Source organism: Rhinatrema bivittatum, chromosome 16 (genome assembly GCF_901001135.1).
Source record: "Rhinatrema bivittatum chromosome 16, aRhiBiv1.1, whole genome shotgun sequence".
In the NCBI taxonomy this organism is placed as follows: Eukaryota; Metazoa; Chordata; class Amphibia; order Gymnophiona; family Rhinatrematidae; genus Rhinatrema; species Rhinatrema bivittatum.
This window is the reverse complement of record NC_042630.1, coordinates 26,008,076-26,035,679: the sequence shown is the minus strand read 5'-3', so window position 1 is coordinate 26,035,679 and position 27,604 is coordinate 26,008,076. Positions and strand designations below refer to the sequence as shown.

General features: G+C 47.4%; 1 protein-coding gene across 1 annotated transcript in view; it reads left to right on the top strand.

Annotated features, from left to right (window-relative positions):
- The window catches only part of S100A1 (S100 calcium binding protein A1), a 291,017-nt gene that overhangs the window by 218,518 nt on the left and 44,895 nt on the right, over positions 1 to 27,604 (top strand). The window lies entirely within an intron of this gene.

Below are 27,604 nucleotides of genomic sequence, written 5' to 3'. Positions count from 1 at the left end.
CAGAATTGGCCATCCCTAATGTATGCTCTTGGGTTCACAGCTTGATAGTGGCTATGATTCTCTCTTATACAGCAGCCTTTGATACATTGGACCACAGGATCTTACTGGATTGTCTTTTTGACTTAGGAATTGCAGACAGGGCCTATGATTGGTTTGAGTCCTTTCTTACAGAGAGGGGTGGGAAATAGTACATCTGCCTCCTGGAAGGTAAAGTGTGATGAGGCTCTGTCTCTCATTCTATTTAACATTTATGTTTATCTGGCCGCTGGCACTACTTTTGCATGCTCTGGATGTGCATTATTTTATGTTTGCAGATGACATCCAACTGTTGGTTCCATTGTTTCCTACTGATTCATTCCCAATCAACAAAGCCGACATGTGTCATACATAAACTTTAGAGTAGGCTCAGAATAACCCCCCAGAAAACAGAAGTGCTGTATGGCATCATAGATTAGCTGAAAAAGAAAAGAGCTTGGATGTGATTTTAGATTCCTCCCTGAACTTGGAAGATCAGATAGCAGCAATAGCAATGGGTTCCATGCCTGAGCCAATGGTGACCCATTCGTCAGTTACATCTTTATTTATCAATGACCAGCTTACTTATAGTGGTCTGCATTTAGGTTTGTTCTCACTGAGACTACGGTAACTCTCTTCACATTGGGGTCTGTCACAAAAACGTCTGTTTAGGCTTTAGCTGCTGGAGAGCTCAGCCACTCGTCTTATTGCACAGTGTGATCCTAAAGCCCACGAAATGCCCACTTGGGCTTGTATTGGCTTCCTGTACATTGGTTTTAAGTTCATTGTTCTCACTCTCGTGATCTTAAAGTCAGGACCATAGGATTGGGCTACTTGCTTAGTAAGATATGTTCTCTGAGGAGAGCAGGATGTTAGTCCTCACACATGGGTGACATCATCAGATGGAGCCTGGACCGGAACTTTGACAGGATGGATAGCCCTGCCCTTGACAGGGTGCGGTGTGGGTGAGCTTCAGGCCTAACTTATCTCCCTGCTTGGAGGTTTGGGCTAGTGTTCCCATTCAGGGATTGCCTTTCATACCCTGAAACTCTTGATGCTGTTCTGCATGGTCAGCTATGTCTGGTGCTTTGGCTCTTGGGATCTGTCACAGACCCTGCAGTTGTTGCTGATTATTCTTCCAAGCATTGCTTGGGTTTTCTGCCCATTGTGCCTGTCAGCCAAACATGGGGTACACTTCTGCAGGTGCATTGTGTCCTTCAGATGTCAGTGGACCGCAATTTCTTTCTCGGGAACTCTTTGGCCCCAGCTGGGTTTTCGGTTGTCTTGTAACACCGAAGGAAACTGCGGTCTTCATCTAATTGTCCTTCTATTGTTTACAGCTCTAGACTTTTTCTGTATCCAGGAGGTTCTAGACCCTCTGTCGTTGACAGGGTTTCCCGATCTGAAACCCTGCTTGTAATGTTTTCCGTGATGCAGAGTATATTTCTTGTTGGTACTCTTATCATTCCTCTGCCTTAGGCACCCCTGCTATGCATGGGGATTTAGTGTCTCTAACGTTTCTATGGTTTTCTCTTTGTAGAACCCAAATCTTTTCCCGCCTAGACCCCTTTGTGGCTCATCTGCCTCCCAGGCAAAAGGGAGAATGGTAGTGCTTTCAGCACGGTGCAGTTTCCCACTTTGTCCTGCTCGGACAGCTTATAGCTAGGGATTCACCCATGTGTAAGGTTTACCATCCTGTTTGTCCTTGGAGAAAGCAGAGTTGCTTACCTGTAACATATGTTCTCCAAGGACAGCAGGATTTTAGGACACCAGCCTCCCCTGGGAGTTGGTTTCACCATGTATGAGCTATATCATGGACCGAGGGACTCTGCCTAGGGGGCAGGGTGATGACTACAGCTGCACATGCTCGGTAAGGCATGTTTCATATTGGTTACAATCTTCATGAAGTGCAGTGTGCATGGGGGGGGAGGGAGGTGCTGGAGTGTGGGTTAAATGTTATATGGTGTTTAAATGATTGTATTATCTTGTTCTTTGAAATGTACTTTTCTCATGATTAATACCAATAAAACCGTTTATGCAAAAAAAAAAAAGAAAATAGCCACTGCTATTACTAGCAACGGTAACATGGAATAGACTTAGTTTTTGGGTACTTGCCAGATTCTTATGCCTGGATTGGCCACTGTTGGAAGCAGGATGCTGGGCTTGGTCTGACCCAGTATGGCATGTTCTTATGTCCTTAACTTCTTATCTGGCTGGCTTTAGGAAGTTATTGAAAATGTGGTTTGCCGTAGCATATAATTAGGAACCTTCGTTTTCCATTTTTAATTTATCAGTGGTTGTTGCAACAAGAACAAAAAAGGTATTTACCCATAAAAATGCCAAAGACTTTTGTTGTTCTTGTTGCAATAAACACTGATAAATTCCTGGGAGAAATAAATAAAAGCTGAAAAGGAGAGTTAATTGCTGCCTGGGGCTTTAGATTTTCCTGGATGTGTCATCCTTTCAGTTAGATTGTATTGTAATCTAGGCGTATACTATACGAGGGCTGGGTTTCTACGGGGCTAGGCTTTCAGGTGCTTCATGCATTTCATTTCTTGTATCTATAGAAACATAGAAATGACAGCAGAAGAAGACCAAACGGCCCGTCCAGTCTGCCCAGCAAGCTTTCGCACTTTTTTTTTTCTCTCACATACTTATCTGTTTCTCTTGGCTCTTAGTAACCTTTTTTTATTCTATTTCCCTTCCACCCCCGCCATTAATGTAGAGAGCAGTATTGGAACTGCATCTAAGTGAAATATCTAGCTTAATTTAGTTAGGGGTATTAACCACCGCAATAAGCAAGCTACGCCCATGCTTATCTGTTTATTCAGGCTATGTAATTCAGTCCTTGTTGATTGTTGCCTGAATATAGATCCACCTTTCTTCATTCCCCCTGCCGTTGAAGCAGAGGGGAATGTGTACTGCACTCTGAGTTTTGGAAAAGCAAATATATAAATGGAATAAAGGAATTATTGAATAACCTACTGGCGTAGGTTAGGATGACTGCCTGGGAATGCCTCTAGCTCCTGCTGCCATTCAGGGCGGCACCTGCATCTTCCTGTGCAACCCTGGCACCAGCACTGGGATTTTGGGATTCAGGAGGGGCGGCCGCTTTAAGAGTTTTGCCGAACTTGCATTTATGGAAGTGCAAGGTCCCCAGGCCGCTCTCACGCTGAAGCAGAGACGCACCACCATGGCAGATGGAAGCAAGAGCCGAGGAGAAGTAAGAGGCAGCAGCTTGGCATTGATCAAGATGGGGTTTCCTGCAGGGCTGCCTCCTGCCAGCCCTTTCCCCATTCTCCTCTTGGCCTTCCAGCTTCCCCTAGGCTGGCATCCTCTGGCTGGGAGTGTCATATTATATCCTGGTCAAGGAGAGGAAGATACCGCGTACACAGAGACGGGGGAAGGGTGTCAGGAGCAGGGCGCCATCTTCTCCCCGGCCTGCCTCCCATGTCAATTGATTTTCTAAAAGTTGTCAAACCAGAATCCTGGCTTCAGGGAGTGGTTGGCACACCCTAAAACCTCCAAATTCCAGGATCATGGTGGGGGAACAGGGGGGAGCTAGAATCCTCTGCTCAGCCTCTGTGCTTGAAAGGTGGTTCTCTTGTCAGCAGAAGTCCTTTCAGTACTGTAGCTGTCAAGCAGATGTAATATGAATCCAGCAGTTGAGTTCCTGCAGTCTAATGAACAATCTCTGCAGCAGTGTTCTGTTTTCTTTCACTTTGCAGGAGGTAAAGTGATTTCATGTTAGTCCCATCCGGCTTCCAACTTGCCAGATATTTTTGGACAGAATTTTAACCAAACCTTTAGAATCTTATTTCTTGAAGACACAGGATCCTGCAGAGTAGGGCTTTGATGGTTGGTTGGACTCAGGTTTACTTATTTTTATTTATTTAAAAATGTTTTACATACTGCTTTTACAATAGAAAATTAATCAAAACGGTTTACATACCGAACATACATAATAAAATATAAAATCTCAAACAATATGGTATAAAAACTAAAAAACAACAAAAACATATGAAAAATAAAACTACTAAAAACTAAAAAATATCTAATCTAGTATTCAAGCACCAAACCACATAAGTGTATTAAAGTAAAGTATCTGGGGAGTGAAGGAGGATGAGAGTCGATGGTGATTAGGTGTGTTCTGATGCAGGAATATTAAAAGCTAATTGAAATAAGTAAGTTTTTAATGATTTCTTGAATTGTTGCGAGTTTGAAATTTGTCGAAGAGAGTTTGGTAGAGAATTCCAAATGGATGGACCAGCAACAGAGAAGGCTCTTCTTCATGTAATGTCCAGCCTTGCAAGATGGACTGACAGAATATCCAATAAGGTTTTAGTTAAAGATCTTAAGTGTCGTGTTGGTTTATAAATTCGCAGAATGGAGCATAACCAAGTTGAAGATGGGTTATGTATAAGTGAGTGGATAATGGACAACGTTTTATATTAGATCCTGAATTTAATGGGAAGCCAGTGGAAAGAACAGAGTGTTAGAGATATATGATTTTTTTAAAGAAGTACTGGATAGTATATGAGCAGCAGCATTCTGAACTAATTGGAGGGGACGGATAGCTGAATCAGGTAAACCCAGATAGAGAGTGCGTTCTGAGAAGTCAAGGGATTGAATGACTATGCGAAAATCTTGATAAAAAAGCAGGGGACGAAGGCGCTTTTACAGAGATAGTTTGAAAAATGATTTTTTTTGTTACAGCAGAGATGTTGTGTCCATCTTAGCACCAAGTCATTCTGAGATGTTCCTGGATTTCCATCATTTCTCACAGACCCTAGAAATGGAAGAGGCTTGGTGGGAGTAGGTGCCTGCCAAGTCTCGTTCACACTAGGAAAGAAAACTGGAAGTCCTAATAGCTCTTGTTCAGGCAAAGGTCTGGCTCAGCACTGGGGACAGTATCATTAGATAACTAGTTTGGTTGAAAAAGTAGTGTACAGAGTCCGACCTTCCGAGTGCCTGGCAGCTCACCCTACAGCGTAATCCGGGAGGAGAGGAAGCAAATTCTGCATCTGTGGTCTCTTCTCTTCCTTCCTGACCCCCAGGGCCAGAGCTTCCATTAGGCAAACTAGGCTGTGGCTTGGGGTGGCAGAATGCATCCAATGCTGTGCCACCAGCGAAGGGAGCACTGTGTGGAAGCCACTGCTGCTACTAGGTGCATGACAGGTTTGCCTAGGGCACCGAATATTCTTGCACTGGCCCTGCTGAGCCCCGCAGATCTGAAGATCAGCTCTGAAGCACTGGATCAACACTTTTTACACCCATCGATATCTATTTTTTTCTTCTAAAATTTACTTTAGAATTAATCTTGTTTTAGCCAGAACGTCTCCTGGCAAAAGTTCCGTAATTTCACCTCTGAATACAAAACCATGAGAGGACTTGAACAGGTAAATGTGAATCGGTTGTTTACTTTTTCAGATAATAGATGGGGGCACTTCATGAAGTTTGCAAGTAGCACATTTAAAACAAATCTGGGAAAAAAATTTACTTTTTCACTCCGTGCACAGTTAAGCTCTGGAATTCATTGCCAGAGGATGTGGTTAGCTTACCTGGGTTTAAAAAAGGTTTGGACAAGTTCCTGGAGGAGAAGTCCATAAACTGCTATTAGTCAACTAAACTTAGGAAATAACCATTATTTATCCCTGGACATGGGATCTATTTACTGTTTAGGATCCTGCCAGGTACTTGTATCCTGGATTGGCCACTGTTGGAAACAGGATACTGGGCTTAATGGACCCAGTATGGCAACTTCTTATGTTAACAAATCTTTCAGCCTATGTAAGTGCCTGTGTGGGAAGGTTTCTTGGGTTTTCTATTAATGGTTTCCTTTCCATGACTGTATTTTTATCTGAACACCTATGTGCCTTTCTTGAGCTCAATGATCCTTGTCTCTATCTTTTTCTGACATTTGGAGATCCTTTCTTGAGGATGGACACCCTAAACTGACTCCCCCTATTCCACATGTGGTCTGACAAACGCCTTGTACCTTGGGGGGGGGGATGAGATCCTTGTTCCTCGTGTCTACGCCTCCCTATCCCTCCATTTAATACCCACTAACATGACCCCAGCTTTGCAGCTGCTGGGCTTTGCTCACTCGTTCCCAACTTGAAATGAACTGATATTCCAAGGTTGTTATCCTGCTTAGTGGTACCAGGTAGCAGGTATTGGGTCCTTTCATGAGTATATTACACCTGCCTCTTCTTGTGCTCCATATGCGTCACCGTAATGTTCGTCACACTAAAACTTCATCTGCTTCTTCTCCTAAAGAATCTATTGCAGAATCTCTGAGCCCTGCTGTGGATTTCCAGTGTCCTTTGGTGTGTAAGGAGTGCGCGAGCTTGGGGACTGCCTGTTGCGTGTGTTTATCTTGTGTCTGCGTGCAGTGTTCTTTCCATGTCATCTACCCCTAGACTGAGCCAGTATTTTCAGCCCCGCAGTCACTCGGCAGATGGATAGGAGAGCGGAGGGAGAGGGTCTGAGAGATTTTGGGGTCGGTTGCATGGAAAGCCAGGAAGAGACTGAGCTCAGGCCACTAGTCGTATGTCTTCTCTCTCACGAATCTTGGCCCTTGGCTTCGTTCCTCTGCCCTCATCTCATGGTTTGTTTTCGTTCTGGATTCTCTTCCTTTCCTGTACCCGGAGCAGCGAGACTGGTACGGAATCCAAGTGTCCTGGCTGGCAGAGGCACGAGGCTCAGCTGCTGGTCAGACAAGGGAAAGGGGGAACAGAGGCTACCGGCACCAGGAAGGGGGCAGAAGGAACACAAGAGCCCAAGAGAGGTGTAAGAAGGTAACAGGAACCCAAAGTGTCAAAGCACAAGGAGAGGTGAAGGAGGATGAGCCCTGGAGAAAGTGATTCATTTGCAAATCCACTTCATGAGGCAAGAGACTGCAGAGATGGGAATTCCCAGATCTGGTCTCCCTTTCTGGGAGCGAGCGGTGCCTGGAAGCCATGAGCAAGTGAGCTGATTTAGCCATGACGGTTGGATGCTGGTCCCACACATGCTAATGTTCTGAACACCAGCAGCTGGCTGCCAGCACCTCCGCCCACACCACCCTGCAGCCCTGGAGCACGAGACAGCCTTCCTTTCATCTTTCTCCTTTCCCGCTCCCTCTCCTAGTCTCCAGGATGGCAACTGAAGGCTTACACAAACATGTTCCTAGTCAGATCGATCAGGGTTGTTTGGCTGTGTTTTGATGTTTGCTTTTTCTTGTCTTCCGATATTCTCTTTTATTATATCGGACTAAACTCCCTATTTTGCAAGATCACCGGGCAGCCTCTGTACACAGGCCGTGCTTTGTTTGTGTAGGTTCTTATGTGTGTGTGTTGTGCTGTAGTCAGAAAGCCCTGAGCGGGCCACACCCAACCCACATTGTGCTGTGAGTCACACACTGAGGCTTGTGCCAAGTTCTGCTCTTATTAATCCAGAAAAGCCCCTTTCTAACGTGAAAACCTCAGCTCCCCCTTCCCTCATTGTCAGAGAGGTGGGTGACCGCTCCTTAGAGTGGCACGCGAGTCAGCATGGCATCACGCCGCTGGCACGGGGGGGGGGGGAACAGGGAGCCTTTGCTGTCAGGCTGCTGCTGTCTGTGAATCGGGGCCTAGCAGTGTGGCACTCGCCGAGCTGCAAGAGGAGCTCGCTGTGTCGTCTCGGGCAAGTTTCTTAACCCCCTTGTGTTTCATTGGCATGCCTGTCTGAGCCGGTTTATCACGTACGGTGCCGTGTACACCCACGGGGAGGACAGTTTTCAAAAGCAAGTTACACAATTCATGGGCTGTATGGAAACTTCCCTCCCTCCGTGAGGCTAACGGTCCAATATTAGCCACACGTTCAGGTCCATAGTTAGGTGGGGGGAGGAAACCTACGTGCTTAGATTTTTTTTGCATTTTCTAATCTTTTTCCGCGCGCTTTTCCGGGGAAAATTCCACCCACGTGACCGTGGGTATTGTGTACATTTATCTGCCAGTGAGGGTGGGACCCCCGTTATACCGGCTCATTGCTTTCCTGTGAAGTCCAAAGCCCTTTGCCAGGGTGAAATGGTTTGGCTGAGGCTTGGCGCAGAGCAAGTGCCAGGGACTTTTAGCAGATCCCCAGTAAGCGCTCCTGGAGGGAGGGAGGGAAGCAGCGCGTGTGCCTTCGGTTTTTTACCCGTACGAGTGCTGTTTTACCACCTTCCACCCTCACAGAAGCAGCAGGGCACGTTTCATGCGACCAAACAATGCGCACGGGGCATTCAGAATTCCCCCCCCCCACAATGTTTTGGGGAGTTCATATGCTGCCCTTGGATGTTAATTGATTTATTTCCATTTGGTCTAACCGTGCCTGAAGGACGACGGCTCCAGCCCAGGCGTTCACGGGCTTGTGGTCTGGCTGGGGATGGGCAGGAAGAGATCGCAAACCTTTAAAGGAGAAACCTAGCCCCAGTGTTTGTTACCTGCTCAGGTAATTAATTCAGCTCAGTGCCTCGCTGTCTGGGAGCCCAGCAGCTCCTGGGAAATCACCCGAAGCAGAATTTATAGGGGAGAGGAAAGTGGGGTGAGAGACAAAAGGACAAAACCAGGAGCTAACCCGCGTCAGACGAAAGGAAGTTCTAGAGCGAGGGGGCGATCTCGGGAGTAACCCAAGGAAAGGGTTTTGTCACGGAACAGCCCCCCCCCCCCCCCCCCAGGAGAAACGCAGGAAAAGAATTAAAGAGAACCTGGGACAAGCCTAGAGGATCCCTAACTGTAAAAGAAGTGGGGGGGCAAAGTGTCATCGACCAGCCCAGGGGGGCTTTCCTGTCTTTTTCTGCCATCATGGTCCATGTGCCCTGCGGCGGGACCCGGGGCTCCTGCGGGGGACTTGGCCGTTCCTGTACATCTCTATAGGGAATGGTCTGTGATGGGGAGTTGAAGAGGCGCTGCTGCGAGTGATGCGCAGGAGCGGGGCGAGAATGTGGTTCTGGGCTCTTTAGGTCTGCTCTGTCCTTGCGGAGACTCAGCTAGTGCGGGTCAGAAAATAAAAATGGCAGATCAGGTCCTTCCCCTGTCATTCCTCGGGTCACTGTCACAGGAGTGCAGAACCCAAGCCACGCCCACAAAAAAAACAAACTTAAGAAATAGATCGCAGCTAACATCGTCGGGATGGTCCCTTCCTGCTGTCCTGCACTGGGCCTTCTTTTCGGTATTTGGGCATTCAGGTGGCACGATCGGTCGAGGGAACTTTATGACCTTAATATTGACTCAGCCTTAAGTAGTATTAAGGCCTTATTGCAGAGATGGAAGGTCCTCTCTCTTTCTGTTCTGGGCCGATGTGCCTTGGTGACGATGGTTGTCCTCCTCAAGCTCCTTTTACCCCTTGCAAATGCTGCCGGTGTGGCTCAGGTCCTCGGCTGTCTGGGCTTATCGCTCCATGGTGGGATCTTTTATCTGGCATAATCGACGAGCAAGGGTGGGCCTTAACGCCCAGAGGTTAACCAGGGTTGCCCTCCCTGACTTGCGTATTTATAACGTTGCATGTCTTCTCTGTCGTTTACAAGAGTGGGTGCCCTACTGTCCTAAATTTTGATTTGGAGGACTTGATGGCTAATTGGACGACCCCTTATTCCTCGATCGACTTGGTTCCTGTAAGTTCCGGTAGATTGCTCTCTCTGAAAATTTCTGCATCCTGGCTCACAGCTTTACGTAAAGCTTGGGTATGGTGGGAGGGGGGTTGATGGGTCGGAATGCGTCGGTCTCACCCTTTTTTGCAAATCATTTGCAATCAGGATTTTTTTACCTGGCCTGGCTGGCTCCATTTTTCAGGATTGGTCCGCCAAGGGGATTCATAGTCTGGCTCATCTGGTGAACTCTGTCTTTACTCGGTTGAACAGTTGCGAGAGGAGTGGGATATATCGAGACACAAATTTTTTTTTTGCTTATCTACAGGCCCGTCATTACTGCCTCAGTGTCCACAAAAACGATATATCACTCATCACCCTAACGGATGCTGAGGAAAGGTTTTTGGAGACTCCGCCCAGGTTTAATAAAATTGCTGTTTGGGTGAGACTGCTCCTCTCTGACTTGCCTGCTCCACAGTCGACCCGTTTTAGCTGGGAAATGGAGTATGGATCTTGGTATTGAGATTTCACCAGAGCTGATGTCTCGTGCTTTTCAGCTGGTCCATAGGCATTATTTAGCTGCCTCTATGAGGGGAAATTCAGTTTAAATTATTACATAGAACTTATTACTAGGGTTCGAGGAGCCCTGATGAAATAGTGGGACTTAGATATTTGTCTGAAATGCAAAGCTGCTCCAGGCGACCTTTGTCACATGTTCATGGGGTGCCTCTAAATGACAGCCTTTCTGGAAACCGAATGATGACTTATTTTGATAAGTCACTGGGTTGTAATATTTCTTGGTCTGGGGAATCGGTGTATCTGTGCTTCTGGGATAAAGGGTGTCTGTTACCGCAGGGGGGTAGGAAATTCCTTGCGGTCGCCACCCTCCTCGCTAAAAACCCTATTTTGACAAATTGGAAATCAGAGGAGACGCCGTCATTTGCTCGGTGGAAAGAACAGATGCATCACACAGCGCGACTGGAATTATTTCGGAAAAGAGACCTGGCAACCCAGAAGGCTCTTCTCTTCCTGAAAGGCTGTTTTATAGCAGTGTCAGTTGTGTCTGGACGCATGTGCTGCTTGGTACCTTTTTAATATGATGTGAGCTGTACTCGGTGTGTCTGTGGCTGCCAATGGATCCATAATTGTTGGTGTTTGTTTGGGCTGGGAGGGGTAACTCTAAAAGTTGGGTCATTATTGTTGTATTGTGAGCCAATGAAACTGTTTTTGGCTGCTTGTGGTTGTATTTTGGTTTGAATCAAAGACGAATTAAAAAAAAAGAGATAGACCACAGCTTCCCTCGCCAAGACTTGGCACATACTCAGCTTTTCTCTTTCTTGCCTGTTTAGTCCTGCCTACAGGTGCATAGTCCTGAAATTTATACTTGGGCAATGTTTTTCCTGTAGTATGTTTTTCCCCTTCCAGAAGCTGCAGGAAATTCAGTCCTGGGAAAAAATGATGCATGATTTAAAAAAAAAAAAAAAAAAAAAGGGCAGCAAATTTATTTGCTGGGGGTTTTTTTTCTACTTGTATTGCCTGTCTATGTGCCTTATAATGAGCTGAGCTGATGCTGAACAGGAGAGCACCACCCACAGTCTCCCTGTGTGTTTTGTATGATTTATTATTGTTTAATAAACAAGTTTACACATAATAAGCAGGCTAATACTCAGGGAAGAACTGAGTGAGTGCTGAGTAGAGTAAAGTGATCGGAGGACTGCTGGGGCAGGTGAGGGGGAGAAGAACTGGCAGGGTGCTGGGACGGGTAAGGTGAGAGGGTTCAGAAGGGGTGCTAGGGTCTGTTCCTGTTTCTGCCCCTGTTCTTGCCAGCATTAACCACGCTGTAGAGCAGGCAGTTGATTACTAAGAACAGACACACCCAATGCACAAATGAGACACACACAGCTCTTGGATTCTATTTATTTGCCAGTGACTCACTGAAGCTCTTTGTTTCCAAATGCAGCCTGGGCCAGTGCACTGAAACCGGCAACATGGAGGAAAAGGACATTAAGGATCTGCTAAGAGCTCAATGTTTGTCTTCGGCATGTTAAGGCTAGGGCTCCTGGTAGTCCCTGTACATACAATCGTTATTCAGGCATGCCCGGGGATTACAGTATTGTTAGAAAAGGAATGAGTCACCAGAACGGCCCCTGCCCTTGTGCTAGAAGGATGATTTCTGTCAAGAAAGAAAAGAGAGCAAATAAAGAGCAAACCTGAAATCTGGACCTGTTTGACAAGTTGTTCTGCAGGGCCAGTGCAAGGGTATTAGGTGCCCTAGGCAAACTTCAATTTCATGCCCTCCCCCTTACACACCCAACTCTGTCACAGCAACCCCCTTTCTCACCCCACTCCACTTACCAGGAATGAGAGCCCTGCCCTTGTGGGCGTGGACCCTGAGGCTGTCTGATTTAGTAGGAATGAGCTGACTTGGGACCAGCACCGAGTGTGCCCCAGAACGAGGGCTGGATAGAAGAGGCCCTCGCGCAAGACACTTCTGCTGGTCCAACAGCCCTTCCGAGGTCGTCTCCAGTGAGGGGAAAACTGCTCAACCAGACCGGATTCCCCATCTGCGCCAGGTTGCCGGTCAGGCCACGGCCTCCTGACACATCTGTCCACCCGGGTGCCTTGCGTCAAGCCCCCAACTGCCCCTTGCACTCTTGGGCTCAACCAAGAGCACAAGCCAAGGGAATGGGCGTAGCATCGGGTGAAGACCCTGCCCCAGGCGCCTCGCGTCGGGTCTGGACCGCCTCGCTGGATGCGGCTGTTATCTCCTTCCCACTGGAGTTGGACTTCGTGACATCGCTCTCCTGTCACCCTCTGCCAAGTCCTGACCCCTCCCCCCCCTCTCTTTGTCCCCTGTCCAGCATCTCTCTTCTCCTCCCCCAGCGCCCTCCTCTCTCCCCTTCACTCCCTGCTCAGCATAGCAGCATCACTCCAATATTTTTGCCCCCTTTTTAGAAGTTCCTAGCATCCTCTGTCTCCATATTCATGCTTTATTTATTTATAGCCCCGCTTGTTAGTGGAACCGCTGTACTAAGCGGATTTCATCAGATACGTGGTTAAAAAAGAATACAGGATGTCCATTCTTGAGCTAAAACATAAACCCAAATAAGAACACTTAACAATCAGACTGTGAGCACTTTACATCTAAATCAATAAAAAAAAAAAAAATCTACCCAATAGCTTCCTGGAACAAACATGCTGTGTCACCTGTTTCCGAAATAATTTGATATCGTCGAGTGCAAAGAATTCCAGACTGCGGGTCCCACTGTAGAAGATGCCCGGCTTCTCGTCTCCTTTGAACGGGCTTTCCTAATTGATGGACTTTCTACGCAGCCCATTTCTGAGAGCGCAAGGTTCTTACGGGAGCATAGGGTTCCAAAAGCCCAGATAAATAAGTGCCACTGGCCACTTTCGCCGCTGTAAAGGTTAAGGCTAACATTTTAAAGCAAATTCACTGTTGAGAGGGTAGCCAGTGCAGCTCCCGTAAAAGGGGGCTGACAGAATCCTCTCTCTCCAGCCCACCCTCTCTCTGTCTCTCTCCACAACTCCCCCCCACCCACCCACCCAATTTCCTCTCGTTCTTCACCCTCAAAATCTACCATGGCTTTGTGAGGGGGCTGCAGTGATCAGTGGTCCCCCAACCCCCTGAGTAGGCCACGTCAGAAGGAGGCAACGGCATTGCTTTTCTTCTTTTTTTTTGGCCCTGCAGCCGTATCAGGGGAGGCCTGTGGCCTGATGGCGTGGAGTCCCAGTCACCCCACCTCTATCCCGCATGGCGCTTCAGGCCATGGGGCTGGAACTTTGATGCCAGGGGGGGCGGCACCATGGTGGGGGTGCAATGCCGTTGCCTCGATTTGGCCCTGGCTTAAGGATGGCCCTACCTCACCTTCCCACAATCCGCTCTCAAAGGCCCGCCTCTTGCCGTAGGCAGCAGGACCTTTTGCTGCAGCATGGGGTAGTCTCGCGGTACGAACTGTGAGAAGCCGCACGGCTCGTACAGGGAAACTGGAACCTCGCAGCAGTGGAAGGTGTGAGGCAGGATTTAGTGCGCTGTTCTTGCAGGCTGCCTGCCTGTTGGCTAGGACAGGGAAGAGGGAGACAGGAACCAGGAGGTCAGGGCAGCAAGGCACCAGTAAATTGGGTAGGCATTTGGATTGCCCCAACAAGGCCACAGAAGATGGGCAGGTTTGTGAAACTGATATGATAAAACAGTGGAAAGCCATCTTTTTTTCTTTCGGGGGGGGGGTTACTTGCCACCCCATAACAACATATATTTTGAGTGGTAAGCCTTTTTGTATGGTTTGTTTCACAGGCCTTGCATCACTGTAGTAGTCCTCCTCTGAACCACTCCCTTCTTCTCAATGCCCTTACAGAGGTGCAGACTTCAGAACTGACCACAATACTCCAGCTGTGGTCTCACTAGTGACCTACACAAGGGCAATATTACGTCCTTTTCCTGCTGGTGGTACTTTTGTTAATGCCCTTTAGCATGCTGTCTGCTCTCCTTGCTGCTCTGTTACACTGATGGCTGCCTTCAGGTCATCTGAGATAATTACTCCTGGATCTCATTCATGTTTGGCAGTTTCTAGTTTTTGTTCTTCTAACTGATAAGTTGGTTAATGGAGTTTTACGTCCAAAATTCAGGATTTTACACCTTTTCATACTAAAACTCATTCTCCAAACCTTTGACCATGCTCCCAGTTTTTCCAAGTCCCCTCTCATTTTTTTCCATCCCTCCTGGTATTTATGTATTTATTTTAAAAGATTTCTTACCTGGCCTTCCTATGCTCAGGGCGGGGTACAATATAACATCCATGGTTAGTTTAACATAACAAAAATATTAAAACATATCAATAGCTATAATGCAAAATTTAAAAGTACATAAATAAAAGAACAGAAAAAACAGAATATACCCTGATAGTTAACCTGAGAAAGTTGTCTGGGAGGGGATTAGTGACAGGGAAGAATCTGAGGAGGGAATTAAATACAGAAGATCCAGGGAGACCCAGGGAGAGGTTGAGAGGCAAAGGAAGGTAGATGAGGACTGGGGAGGGCTTGAGTACAGAGAATGGAATGGGAGACAAGGGTGGAATGGGGAGGGGATGAGAGTGTTACATGGAAAACTGGAAGATAAGTGAGAGATGTAAACTGGGAGATAGAGGACTGGAGGGTGAGAGAAGGAGAGGATGAATGTAATCTAGCTAGGAGGGGATAGTGAAGCAGAAAGGAGAGAAATGGAGAAGAATGATGAAAAGAAAAATCAATGTCAGACAGATGGGGAGAAGAAATGGAAAATGGAAAGGAGACCCTGAAAAATGATTTAGGTAAAGATCAACAATAGGACAATGGAAAAGAACCTACAGGCCGATACAGTAAAGTGCTCTCTGGTGGAGCGCACTGTTAACCCACGTTTGGCCGCGTGTTTTCAACGCACTATTTTTACACCTTATACAGTAACAGGTAATAGCGCGTCGAAAATGCGCGGCCAACCCCCCCGAAACTAATAGTGCCCGCAACATGCAAATGCGTGTTGATGGCCCTATTAGTTATACCCACGCGATACAGAAAGTAAAATGTGCAGCCAAGCCGCACATTTTACTTTCAGAAATTAATGCCTGCCCAAAGGCTGGTGTTAATTTCTGCTGGCACCGGGAAGTGTACAGAAAAGCAGAAAAAACTGCTTTTCTGTACACCCTCTGACTTAATATCATAGCGATATTAAGTTGGAGGCCCCAAAATTTTAAAAAAATCAAAAATTAAAAAAAAATGTTTTTAAATTGGCCGGCGGCCCGCGGGTCGGAAGACGAACGCTCAATTATGCCGGCGTCTGTTTTCTGAACCCATGGCTGTCAGCGGGTTTGAGAACAGACGCCAGTAAAATTGAGTTGGCTGTCAAACCCGCTGACAGCCGCTGCTCCTGTCAAAAGGGAGATGCTAGGGACGCGCTAGTGTCCCTAGCGCTTCCTTTTGCCGCGGGCCCTCATTTGCATACTCGATCGCGCGCCCAGGAGAGTGGCCTGGGTGCGCGTTGGGAGAGCGGGCGCTCGCCTCGGAGTGCCGGCTGTCCCGCAAATTTTACTGTATCGGCCCGCTAATTAGATAAATTCCCAGAAAACAAAAGTAGAAAAAAAAAATCAATTTTCATTTTTTAGTGATTGTGAATATGCATTTCTGTTTCTCCAGTGTGGCATTACATACATAGTCTCATTGTTTCCATTTCAGTTTTTATGTGTGGCCTTGTTCTTCTAATTTGTCTGGTCCCTTATTCTGTATTAGGTGAGAGTCAGTCTGTGTTATGTGTGTATGACCAAACTGAAGGGTGTTACTTGTGTTAGTTTCTGTATAGGCAATCACATACATAAACAACCTAGCTGTTAAATTTAAAGCCAGCCTCCCACAGAATTAATCAATTTATCCCACAATCTGTCTTCTCTCCCAAGCTTCAAGTCACAAAATTTCCCTGCAAAGCAATACTCACAAGTGGTGTTCACGTAGTACTCCCTCAGGATTGAGGGCAATTAAGCTCTTGTCCTGCTGTAATAATGCACTTCTTTCACACCTTCTCAAAGCAAAGTATCCTTGAGGAAGGGTTAAACAGGTTAGGGCTTTTCAACCTGGAGGAAAGAAGGGAAGGGGATGTTGTAGAAAAACTGAAATACTTGTCAGCCTTCAGAAAAATGCAGGGAGGAGAGATTTTCCATTGAAAAGGCAATTGAAAGGAAGAGAAATCATGGTGTCAAGGTTCAGAAGAAACAAGCGGGCGGCATCGACAGAGGTGCGACAGCTGGAACCGTGAAGGACTTTAAGCATTCTTGGGAAAGATGCAGACCACAATAGAAAGGGAGGTGGGGGGATTACAGGTAGAAGAGATGAGGGAGGGGGCTTGAATGTTCGCTCAGTTATATGGAACTATAGAAGGCTAAACCGGGAGAATATATATAAGTAGGGCTTCTGGATTTTGGTTTTAACTGATGAACACCAATAAAACACCCATGCTGGGAAAAAAAAAAGCAATCAGTGTTTATTGAATAAATCCTGGAAAACCAATGATGCTTCCCTACCCCCAGTATTTTCTCAGCCAGGCTGCTTGCTGCGCTGAATTGCTAAAAAATCAAAAGCCATGTACGTGTACCTAATTTTAAGTCTCTTTAGAACAGGAGAAGGAATAAACCTTTTATTTTGGAGTAAATTAGATTAGACAGTGTTGCATGTTCCAACTTTACAAGACCAGCATGGAATTTGGGAGTGACTTTCAATCGACAGCTTTCACTCCGCCCTCCCATCAAAGCGGCCCGGGCCCTCTCTTTCTGAGATTAGGATGTTGCGTCATTTGAAGCCTTGTTCCTCGCCTGAAGATTTTCGTACCGCGCTGCAAATGCAGATTTTTTTTCCCTCGCTGGGATTACCGTTCCGAGAGCGCTTCAGACGGCCCCTGCTAACCGGGACGCGTACCGTTCCGAGAGCGCTTCAGACGGCACCTGCTAACCGGGACGCGTACCGTTCCGAGAGCGCTTCAGACGGCACCTGCTAACCGGGACGCGTACCGTTCCGAGAGCGCTTCAGACGGCACCTGCTAACCGGGACGCGTACCGTTCCGAGAGCGCTTCAGACGGCACCTGCTAACCGGGACGCGTACCGTTCCGAGAGCGCTTCAGACGGCACCTGCTAACCGGGACGCGTACCGTTCCGAGAGCGCTTCAGACGGTACCTGCTAACCGGGACGTGTACCGTTCCGAGAGCGCTTCAGACGGTACCTGCTAACCGGGACGCGTACCGTTCCGAGAGCGCTTCAGACGGTACCTGCTAACTGGGACATGTCACGCCGGTTCTCCAGGCCCCTCCACTGGCTCCCTGTTCAGCGGAGAATCAACGTTAAGATTGCCACTCTTGTTCATAAATGATTGAACGGTGTTTAACTCCCCATCCCATGGATCTATGGACTTCCAAGAACCTTAAGCTCCTCACACCAAGGGGGAAAAAATGCTCAGGAAAGGGTCCTTTCTGTCACAGTATTCGACTCACGTTGCTTTCAAAAAGCTTTAAAGACTTTTTTTTTCTTTTTGAAAATCCGTTTGGCCCATCAGGTTTTCCTCTAACCATTGGTTTTAATGCATCCAACAGCTTCTTCCAGCTCACCGGTTTTGTTCTTTTATTGTGTTTGTCTTATGGCGTTATATAATTGTATGCATGTTCCACTGTACTCTGCCCCAAACTAATTAGGATGAGAGCTAGAAATCTTTTAAAATAAAATTAATTCATAAATGAGAAGCCTGGTATTTGAATGAACTGCAAAAGGTGGCCGCAGCATGAAAATACCCATGAACACCAATGCTTATATCCTCAAAGAACCCCTCATTAGCTGGAAAATAAAAATCTACATTTGCAATCTATAAACGCCTAACAATGGAGGCCCCAACTACAGGCCACTGGGCAGAGGGTGGCAGGAAGGTTACAGCACTAACATCCGCTTCAGGCTTTCAAGCAGGCTGGGCTTTATTATTTATTCATGTCTTTCATTTATCAGTCGCCCCGTTGCCAAAGACTTGAGGCGGCGATGCCTGCCTAGAACAGCCATGGCTACAACCCTAACATTAGCCGTACAGCCGCATTAGGTTTCCAGGAAGGGGATGGGGTAATGTGCAAGGAATGGCCATGGCCGCAGTCCTAACCACAGCAGTACGGCTGCATTAGGCTTCCAAGAAGGTCGGGCTAACTGGGCATGGAGAGGCTAGAGTTACCAACCTTGGCATCAATGAGCATGTGGTGGCTGGGTGTTTTGGACAACAGTCCGTGGAGATTACTGGTAATAAGGCACGGAAGGGGGCCGGGGTGGTGGCCTAATTACTGGTCTTGTAAGAATCAAAGATGAAGGTGACGAGCGACATGGTGGAACCCAGTACGGTGGCAGATTTTGGGCATGCTTGGGACAGAGGTGGAGGGCATAGTAGCATAGTAATGATGGCAGAAAAGGACCAAATGGTCCATCCAGTCTGCCCAGCAAGCTTCTTAGTTAATAACTGCCACTCTGTGCAGGCTACCCCCATGTTTCTCTTAAGAATCGTAACTGCCACTCCATGTAGTTATCCCCAAGCCTTATGATAACCCATAAAAATTGCAGCTAGCAATGTTTTGTACTGGGTGATGAGCTTTCTTGAAAATTCAGACAGTGCTGCTTGAGGTGCTTTGCTCATGGACTTGGCCAGAGAAGCAGCCCTGTGCTTTTCCCCTTATGTCTGCGTATCACTACCCCAGACTGTAGAAGCCGGGGCCCTTTTGCTTGAATTCAAATCAAATGGTTTGAATCCGTCAAAGTGGGGAGCAATGTTGCAGTTACTTTAAAAGCTTCAAGGTTTATTGGCTAAGGGTAGTAATCTCCATGCCTTCTGCTCAGGGTAGGCACTAGGGCTCATGATATGAAACTCCAGCAAGAACGACTAAGAACCAAGATCGGGAAATATTTCATCGCAGAGAAAGTGGTGATTGCCTGGAATGCCCTGCCAGAGGGAGGTGGTGAAGGCGAGAACAGTTCATGAATTCAAAAGAGCATGGGACAAACACTGTGGATCCCTAAAGACTTAAAGAAAGAGATGGTATTACATTTCTGCATGGGGGTAACCTCCACAGAGCAGTAGTTACTGCCCTTATCAGAAGGCATGGGGGTAATCTGCACAGAGTGGCAATTACTACCATTAACAGAAGGCATGGAGCAACCAGAATGGAGCAGCAGTTACTGCCCCTAACAGAAGGCATGGGGCAACCAGAACGGAGCAGCAGTTACTACCCTTAGCAGAAGGCATGGGGGTAATCTGCACAGAGCGGCAATTACTACCATTAACAGAAGACATGGGGCAACCAGAACAGAGCAGCAGTTACTGCCCCTAACAGAAGGCATGGGGCAACCAGAACAGAGCAGCAGTTACTGCCCCTAACAGAAGGCATGGGGCAACCAGAACGGAGCGGCAGTTACTACCAAAAGCAAATTGCTGGGCAGACTGGATGGATCATTTGGTCTTTTTGTGCTGTCATTACTGTGTTACTACGTATATAACTGCCGCACCAGCAAGTTACCCCCATGCACGTTTTCTTCATTTCCTTTAGGACCTGGCCGTAGAAGCAGTCCTGTGCCTTTTCCCTTATGTCTGCGTGTCAGTATCCCAGACCATGGAAGCCGGGGCCCTCTTGATTGTTGTCTGAATCCAATTCTCCTTTTCCCCCTGCCATCAAAGCGGGGAGTAATGTTGCAGTTGCATTAAAAGCATCAAGGCTTATTGGGTCAGGGTAGTAATCTCCATGCCTTCTGCTAAGGGCAGTAACCGCCGCACCAGCAAGTTACCCCCACGCACCCTTTTCTTCCTTTCCAGTGTTAATCCCACGCCCCTTTCACCTTTTTCCTCTTCACCACCTCCTCTGGAAGGGCATTCCAGGCATCCACCACCCTCTCCATGAGAAAGCAGAAGTTTGGGGCTTGGGTTGAGCACTGGCTTTTATTTGCATCTACCCAAAGTGAATACATGTAAATAGCGCAGACTGGATGGGCCGATCTGTTGTCTTTATTTGCCGTCGTGGCGGTTTATGAGTCATATTTTATCTGGATCAGGGAATTCACAGGGGCGCAGATCCCTCTCGGCAGTTTTCTAAAATCAAGGGATTAAGCTTCCATAAGTAATGTTTCACTTTGGGAGACTGCATGAGATTTCTCTTCTGTTTGTTTGCACTGTTTCAGTAACGTTTTTCTGGGTGTTTTTTTTTCCCCTTTTTGTCTTTTTCTTTCTCTCTCTCTCTTGTTAATCCCTCAGTGATTTCTGCCGCCCTCTTTTTGGCTGGAATCCAAGTGCAGGCTCTGAGCCTTGAGCGGAGGGTGGGCTCTTCTTGCCCTCTTGGCTGAGACTGAGTACCCGTACAATATTGGGGGTTAACATCCCGCCACCCGACTCCATTGGGGGACACAATGATTTAGCCACTGTCATCAAAGCAGGAGGATTAAACAAGCAAACTTGTGTTTGCTCTGTTGGGATCCTCTCGCATCACTGCTGTAACATTCCTCTCCAGCATTTTTTTTATCTTAATAAAACAGACACTGGTTTGTGAAACTCTGGCGTAGGTAGAAATCATCAACAGCTGTGTTACTTAAGCTTGTAATTGCAGAAAAATGGCATTTTTCAGGACGCCAACACACACTGCCGACTGCTCCCTGAGGGATCTGCACTCAGCCTGCTGGTGCCTGCCGCTGCCCAGAGATAGCAGGCTGTGAGGAACACACACACACACACCTTCCCCCTACATAAACATGCACACTCGCACATAATCATACACAAACATGCATATATACACCCCACACAATCATGCACACACCCATGTAGATATACACAAGCAAAAGCACACAGAGAGGGCGGAGTAAGCAGCACACACAGAGAGAGAAGATACGACTTAGTTAACGTGCGGCAAACATAATTCACTGCTCAGTACATATTGACGAAATACTTTTATTGTAAATACAGCCACATCAGTGGTACACGCTCATAAAAGAAAATGTGGACCGTGAGCGTATACCACTGATGTGGCTGTATTTACAATAAAAGTATTTCGTCAATATGTATTGAGCAGTGAGTCGCATATACACAAGAAGACATGCATGCACCCTAAACACACACACCCTACACAAACATGCACATATCACGTACAAAAGAATACACACACAAACCCCCCCACATGGACATGCCATGCACTCACATACTCCTACAAAAAACATGCATACACCCACCCTCACAACCATATGCACCCACATGCACACCGCTCCACAAACATGCACACACTCGCATAGAGATCCACAAATATATACACACCCATAGACTCCTATTCACATACCCTATACATAGTCACAGCCCACACATACACGCATACAGCCACACCCAAACTCACTCATTCCCCACAGGTACCCTCAGCGATCACTAATCCCTGGGGGAAAAAATCCTGTATGGAGTTTGAAAACATAATCGGAGATGCCACAATCATCCAGGAAGCATCGGTCTGTGGGAAGAGAACCAGCAGCTATGAAACGGGGACTAAATTCCACCCACCAGTCAGCATTAGCACTAGGGATAATCTTGCTGGGTTTTTGGGGAAGTTTTTCAGTAGTGTCAGACTTGTCAAAAAGGCAATTAGTGATGTAGGTGTTGCATAGGATGAGGGGCGGAGGCAGTGTGGAGTCCGCATAGGATTGGGGGGGGGGGGGGGGTGCACTTGGATCCCAGCGTTCATAGGACATATGGGGAGGGGGAGCACAGAGTGTGTGCTGGGGGAGGAAAGGTCTGGGACATGCCTCTGATATTCTAAATGTACTGGACCACAGACAAGGCTCTGCCTCCTGGACCCTACCCTCCGCTCTCGAGTATTCCACGGCCTCCCCTTTATGTTTGTAACTTAGTAACCAGTGACCCAGTTTGGTTTCCTGTGGAAAGTTTCTGATGGTTGTTTGCTTGGCTGCGGGCCCCTCCCTGCTACGTTACACAGCTCTGCCCGGGATTAATGTGGTATTTCAGCACCACCCAGTGGAGGCAATGCAGCTCTGCAGGAGGCAGCTCACCTACCCCGCCCCCCTCGCCTGAAGGTTCTCGTTTCAGCTCTGAGGTCGGGTCCAAGAAAAGACGTCACCGGCTGCCAAGAGTCCACAAGTGTCTCCGGAGATGTCAGGGGCTTCATTTTCTAAAGCCTCATCAGTCCTTAGGTGGTAAATCTGAACATTTGGCATTGAAGGAATCTCCCAAAGCCAGTTTCTGTACACCTCAGTTCACTGGAAGCCTATCCCTGAGCACCCAGCTAAAAATTAGGTAGGTCAGAGGCCTGGTTTTAGTTTAAACACAGCTGCACTCATTTTCAATATGTTTTTGAAGTGGTGTACTGTGCCTGGTATCCAGACATCCGAGACACCCAGTCTGATTTTCAGATGGAGATTTAAATGTTTAATATGAACTGAAAATCTATTCCCTACCATTGATTAGGAGGTCCGTATTCAGGAAGCCGGAGCGTGGATAAGTTAGCCGGAAAACTTGTCACAGATGTTCAGTGGACTAAGCCTCCCACTGAATATACTCGACCAAAGTTTTGTGGAAAACTTTCACCGTGGCCCTGAGTGTGTCCAGCAGAAGTTATCTGGGTAGGTTTACCTGGATACCTGAGAGCTTAACTGCCTTTATTAAACACATACAGGCCGATACATTACAGTGTGCTCAGCAGAGGGCACTGTTTAACCTGTGGTTTTACGTGCAATCCACAACTCCTTTTACCATAAGGGGTTTAGCGCATCCAAAACACGCGACCACCCCACCCCCTGGAAACTAATAGCGCTCATCACATGCAAATGCATGTGATGAGCGCTATTTGCAGCCAGATACAGAAAAAAAAAAATGTGCGTCCGACCCGCCCATTTTAACACTCAGAAATTAACTCCAGCCCAGAGCAGGCGTTCATTTCTGAGCAGCCCAAAAACGTGTGCAGAAAATACTGCTTTTTCTGTACTTCCTCCGACTTAATATCATGGCGATATTTAGTGGGGGAAACCAAAAGGTTAAAAAAAAAAAAAAAAAAGTGTGCCAGCGGTCAGGTTAGGAATGCTCAATTAACGAGCGTCCATTTTCCTAACGTGCGCCCAGCCACCTCTCCTGGGCGCCCGCTGCCGAGGAGGCGCTAGGGGACACACTGTTGTCTCTAGCAGCTCCTTTTTAGCGCGACCCCCTCATTTAAATATTGTAGCGCGCGCCCAGGAGGGGTGGCTGAGCGCCTGTTTTCCGTGGGTCTTTACTGTATCGGCCTGATAAGACATTTAAGACAAAACTAAATAAATAAATAAACCTCAGATAGTAAGCCCTTCCCCCACCCACCCCTCCATCCCCCAAAAGAATGAAGCGCCGGTGGGACCATAGCGCCCTATCCTGCTTCTCCCCATCCCAGAAAAATGTAACCGCCGTGAGCCACAACGACCCAGTTTTCTCCTCTCTCCCACCTCACAAGCAGTTAAAACTGAAAAAATAGCTCTGGGACTCCTTTTCCCATCACACACACCACCCCCCCCCTCCTCCTCCTCCTCCTGCCACCCTCCCCCAAACCCCTGAAGCTATGCTCGTAGCCTGTAGCGCCTCCTGCAGCTTCTTCCAATGCTTTAACAGCACCGCTGGCAGAGTAGCAGATCAAACCTGGTTTACAAGTCACTTTCCTATTGCAGACAAAACTGGAGCCTTGTACGGTCGGACTGAATGGGGAAAACCAGAATGATCCTTGATCTTTTCCCATTAAAGACAAAATATCCACCGTACAGAGAGAAATAAATCATAAAAACCAAAGGGACTGAATAGGGCCGAGAGGATGGGATGCCGTGTGCGGATCCAGGAAAAATTTATTTATTGAAACAACATTCGCAAACTTAGCCCCCATTCATCTCTCCACCCTGTCCTCATCTTCTTCTCCAGCCGATCCTCCATCCTTCACACACTCCCACCAACGGGACACCTTCAGAGAAAACAAACTGTGGAAAATCACTGTGGAAAGAAAATCAAGGGGGCTGCAAAATGCTTTTTTTTTTTTTTTTTTTTATTGGCTACTAAAAAAGAGCCAGGAGCAGGAATCGGAGTTGTGCCTGGACAGGGAATTTTGGCCCAGTTCCATTGTCTTTTTTTTGCAGTACATCTTACATGGTAGCCTCAATCTAGAACAGCAAAAATAACAATTTTGGTTTACATGACTAATCCTCAATGCTTGTCTTTGTGGCCTGCAAACGGTTGTCAGCATATGTTTCAGAAGTAGGTACAAATATATTTGTACACACTTGGTTGAAGAATTGGGTAATTTGCATCTTGGTTACCTTGAGGAGAAAGTCCTGGCTACTACATAACAGTGACACCTAGTGGCCAGATTCAGGGTGCATGCATACCCTCGCCAAGGACTACCACTGCCATGGCTGGCCAAGGAGGGAGGCAGGTGAGTCCTAAGAGTGGAGAAAAATCCTTGGGTAGGTGGGAGTGAAGGTTTGTGGTGACATAGCATAGCCCAACAAAGATCAGCTCCAACCAGGGCCAGTGCAAGGGGATTAGGCGCCCTAGGCACCTTCTGCCCGCCACCCCCATTAGGGGGCGCGAGCAGCGGTGCCAAAGAGGAGTGGAGATTGCGGCCAGGCCTACATGGCTCGCATTCCCTAATGGTCGGCGCCCTAGGCCCAGTTTGCTTAGTGGTTCCGCTTGCCCTGGCTCCCACTGAGCAGGAGGAAACTGCTAGGCTAGGTGTGACTAACTCTGGTCCTCAAGAGGTACAAACAGGCCTGGCTTTCAAAGTATCCACCATGAATATGCATGAGAGAGATTGGCATGCATTGCCTCCATCATATGCCACAGCAGGCCAAAGGATTGCTGGCATGGTTAAAAGGCGATGCGAAAGAGGCTATTTTAAGCAAAAGAATTTCCTTCAAAAATTGGAAGAAGGATCCAACAGAGGAAAATAGGAACAAGCATAAACATTGGCAAATTAAAAGTAAAAGCATTGATAAGACAGGCTAAGAGATTTGAAAAGAAGTTGGCTGGAGAGGCAGAAACTCATAAAAAAAACAAAAAAAAGTTTAATATATCCAAAAGAGAAAACCTGTGAGGGACTCGGTAAGACCGTTAGATGATAGAGAGTTTAAAGGGGCACTTAGGGAAGATAAGGCCATTGTGGAAAGCCTAAATGAATTCTTTGCTTTGGTGTTTACTGAGGATGTTGGGGAGGTACCAGTTCCAGAGATGGTTTTTAAGGGTGATGATTCAGATGAACTGAACCAAATCACAGTGAACCTGGAAGATGCAGTAGCCCAGATTGACAAACTGAAAAGTAGCAAATCACCTGTGCCAGATGGTATACACCCCAGGGTTCTGAAAGAATTAAAAAATGAAATGTCAGACATCATTAAAATCTTTCATTGTACCTGAAGAACTGGAGGGTGGCCAATATAACCTCAATATTTAAAAATGTGTTATGCCCATCGGTCGTAGACGGCTGCGATCGCATGTACTGACCTCCTGCACTGCTCTCCTGCCCTCCCCGAGGCTGCTCGTGGCTCGGGCCAGTGTTCACCGCCGCGTTCCTCTGGACTCCTCATGGCGGCCTGGACGCTGCCGCCATCCTCCTCGACTTTGGGCCTTCCTAGGCGTGCGCGCCACCGGGCCCTTCTTTTAAGCCTCTTCGGCAGGAACCTCAGGGGCGTCTCCAGTTGATGACATCATCAGACTGTTATATTTAAACTCCACCTTTGCCCTCTGCTAGCTGACTTGGCAACAAGTTCCATACATCTTCGACTACTGCCTATGTGTTCCTGAGAATCGCCCGTGCCTTGGACTTGGACCCTGTCTGGCACTTGCTCCTCGGGGGCCAGTGCACACATTGGGGACTCGCTCTCCTCGCCTACCCTGCTCCTCGGGCTGGCTCGGCGTCTCTTGGGTTCTACCTGCAAGGCCTCCCATTCCTGGGGACTATCTCTGGGACATCTCAGCTATCCGTGAGTTCTAGAGGGACTCCCCGGCTCCTCGCGGTAGCGCCCGCAACCTGAACTAGAATGCGCTTCCCGCTCCTTGGGACTGCGCTTACATTGTACAAGTCCTGCCAGGGCTTCCCCCGCTCCTCAGGGCTGTGCCCTCCGGCTTCCCTGGGACTTACTCGCTTCCCTGCTCCTCAGGGGTCGCACCTATGTATCTCATCGAAACTGCCAACATCTCCCTGCTCCTTGGGGCGGTGCAGCGTCATCACCAGAGGCTCAGCTCAGGCTGCCCTGTGGATTGGCCCACGGTGTTACATCATCATTCTACGTTGTGCAGCTCCTCCCCTCGGGATTGCCCTCCGGAGTACCTCCTGATCAGCCAAGCCTCATGCTCCCCCGTTCTGCGGTCCGTCTGGCACTCCTCTCCTCGGGGTCCCTGCCCAGGTATTGCCTCCAATCTACTCTACACGGAGGTCCTCTCCTGTGCCTCACCCAGAGCTCTCCGCTGTCTCTGACCTCGGCTCCTGACTGTGCAGACCTGTGGGGGTCCTTCTCACAGGGCCCACATACCTACAAACCATAATAAAAGGGCTCCAAGGGTGATCCAGAAAACTCTAGACTGGTGAGCCTGACTTCAGCATCAGGAAAAATCATGGAAACTATTCTAAAGAACAAAATCGCAGAACATATAGACAGACATGATTTAATGGGACACTGCCAGCATGGATTTACCCAAGGCAAGTCTTGCCTCACAAATCTGCTATATTTTTTTGAAGGGGTTAATAAACATGAATAAAAGGGAACTGGTAGATGTAGTGTATTTGGATTTTCAGAAGGCATTTGACAAAGTCCCTCATGAAAGGCTTCTAAGAAAAACTAAAAAGTCATGGGATAGGAGGCGATGTCCTTTGGAGGATTACAACTGGTTAAAAGACAGTAGGATTAAATGGTTAGTTTTTCTTAGTGGAGTCCCTCAGGGATCTGTACTTGACCGGTGCTTTTTAAAATATTTATAAATGATCTGGAAAGGAATACGACGAGTGAGGTGATCAAATTTGCAGATGACACAAAATTATTTAGAGACGTTAAATCACAAGCATCTTGTAATAAATTGCAGGAGGACCTTGCAAGGCTGGAAGATTGGGCATCCAAATGGCAGATGAAATTTAATGTGGACAAGTGCAAGGTGTTGCATATAGGGAAAAATAACCCTTGCTGTAGTTACACGATGTTAGATTCCATATTAGGTGCTACAACCCAAGAAAGAGATCTAGGTGTCATAGTGGATAACACATTGAAATCGTCGGCTCAGTGTGCTTCGGCAGTCAAAAAAGCAAACAAAATGTTAGGAATGATTAGGAAGGGAATGGTGAATAAAACGGAAAATGTCATAATGCCTCTGTATCGCTCCATGGTGAGACTGCACCTTGAATACTGTGTGCAATTCTGGTCGCTGCGTCTCAAAAAAGATATAGTTGCGATGGAGAAGGTACAGAGAAGGGCAA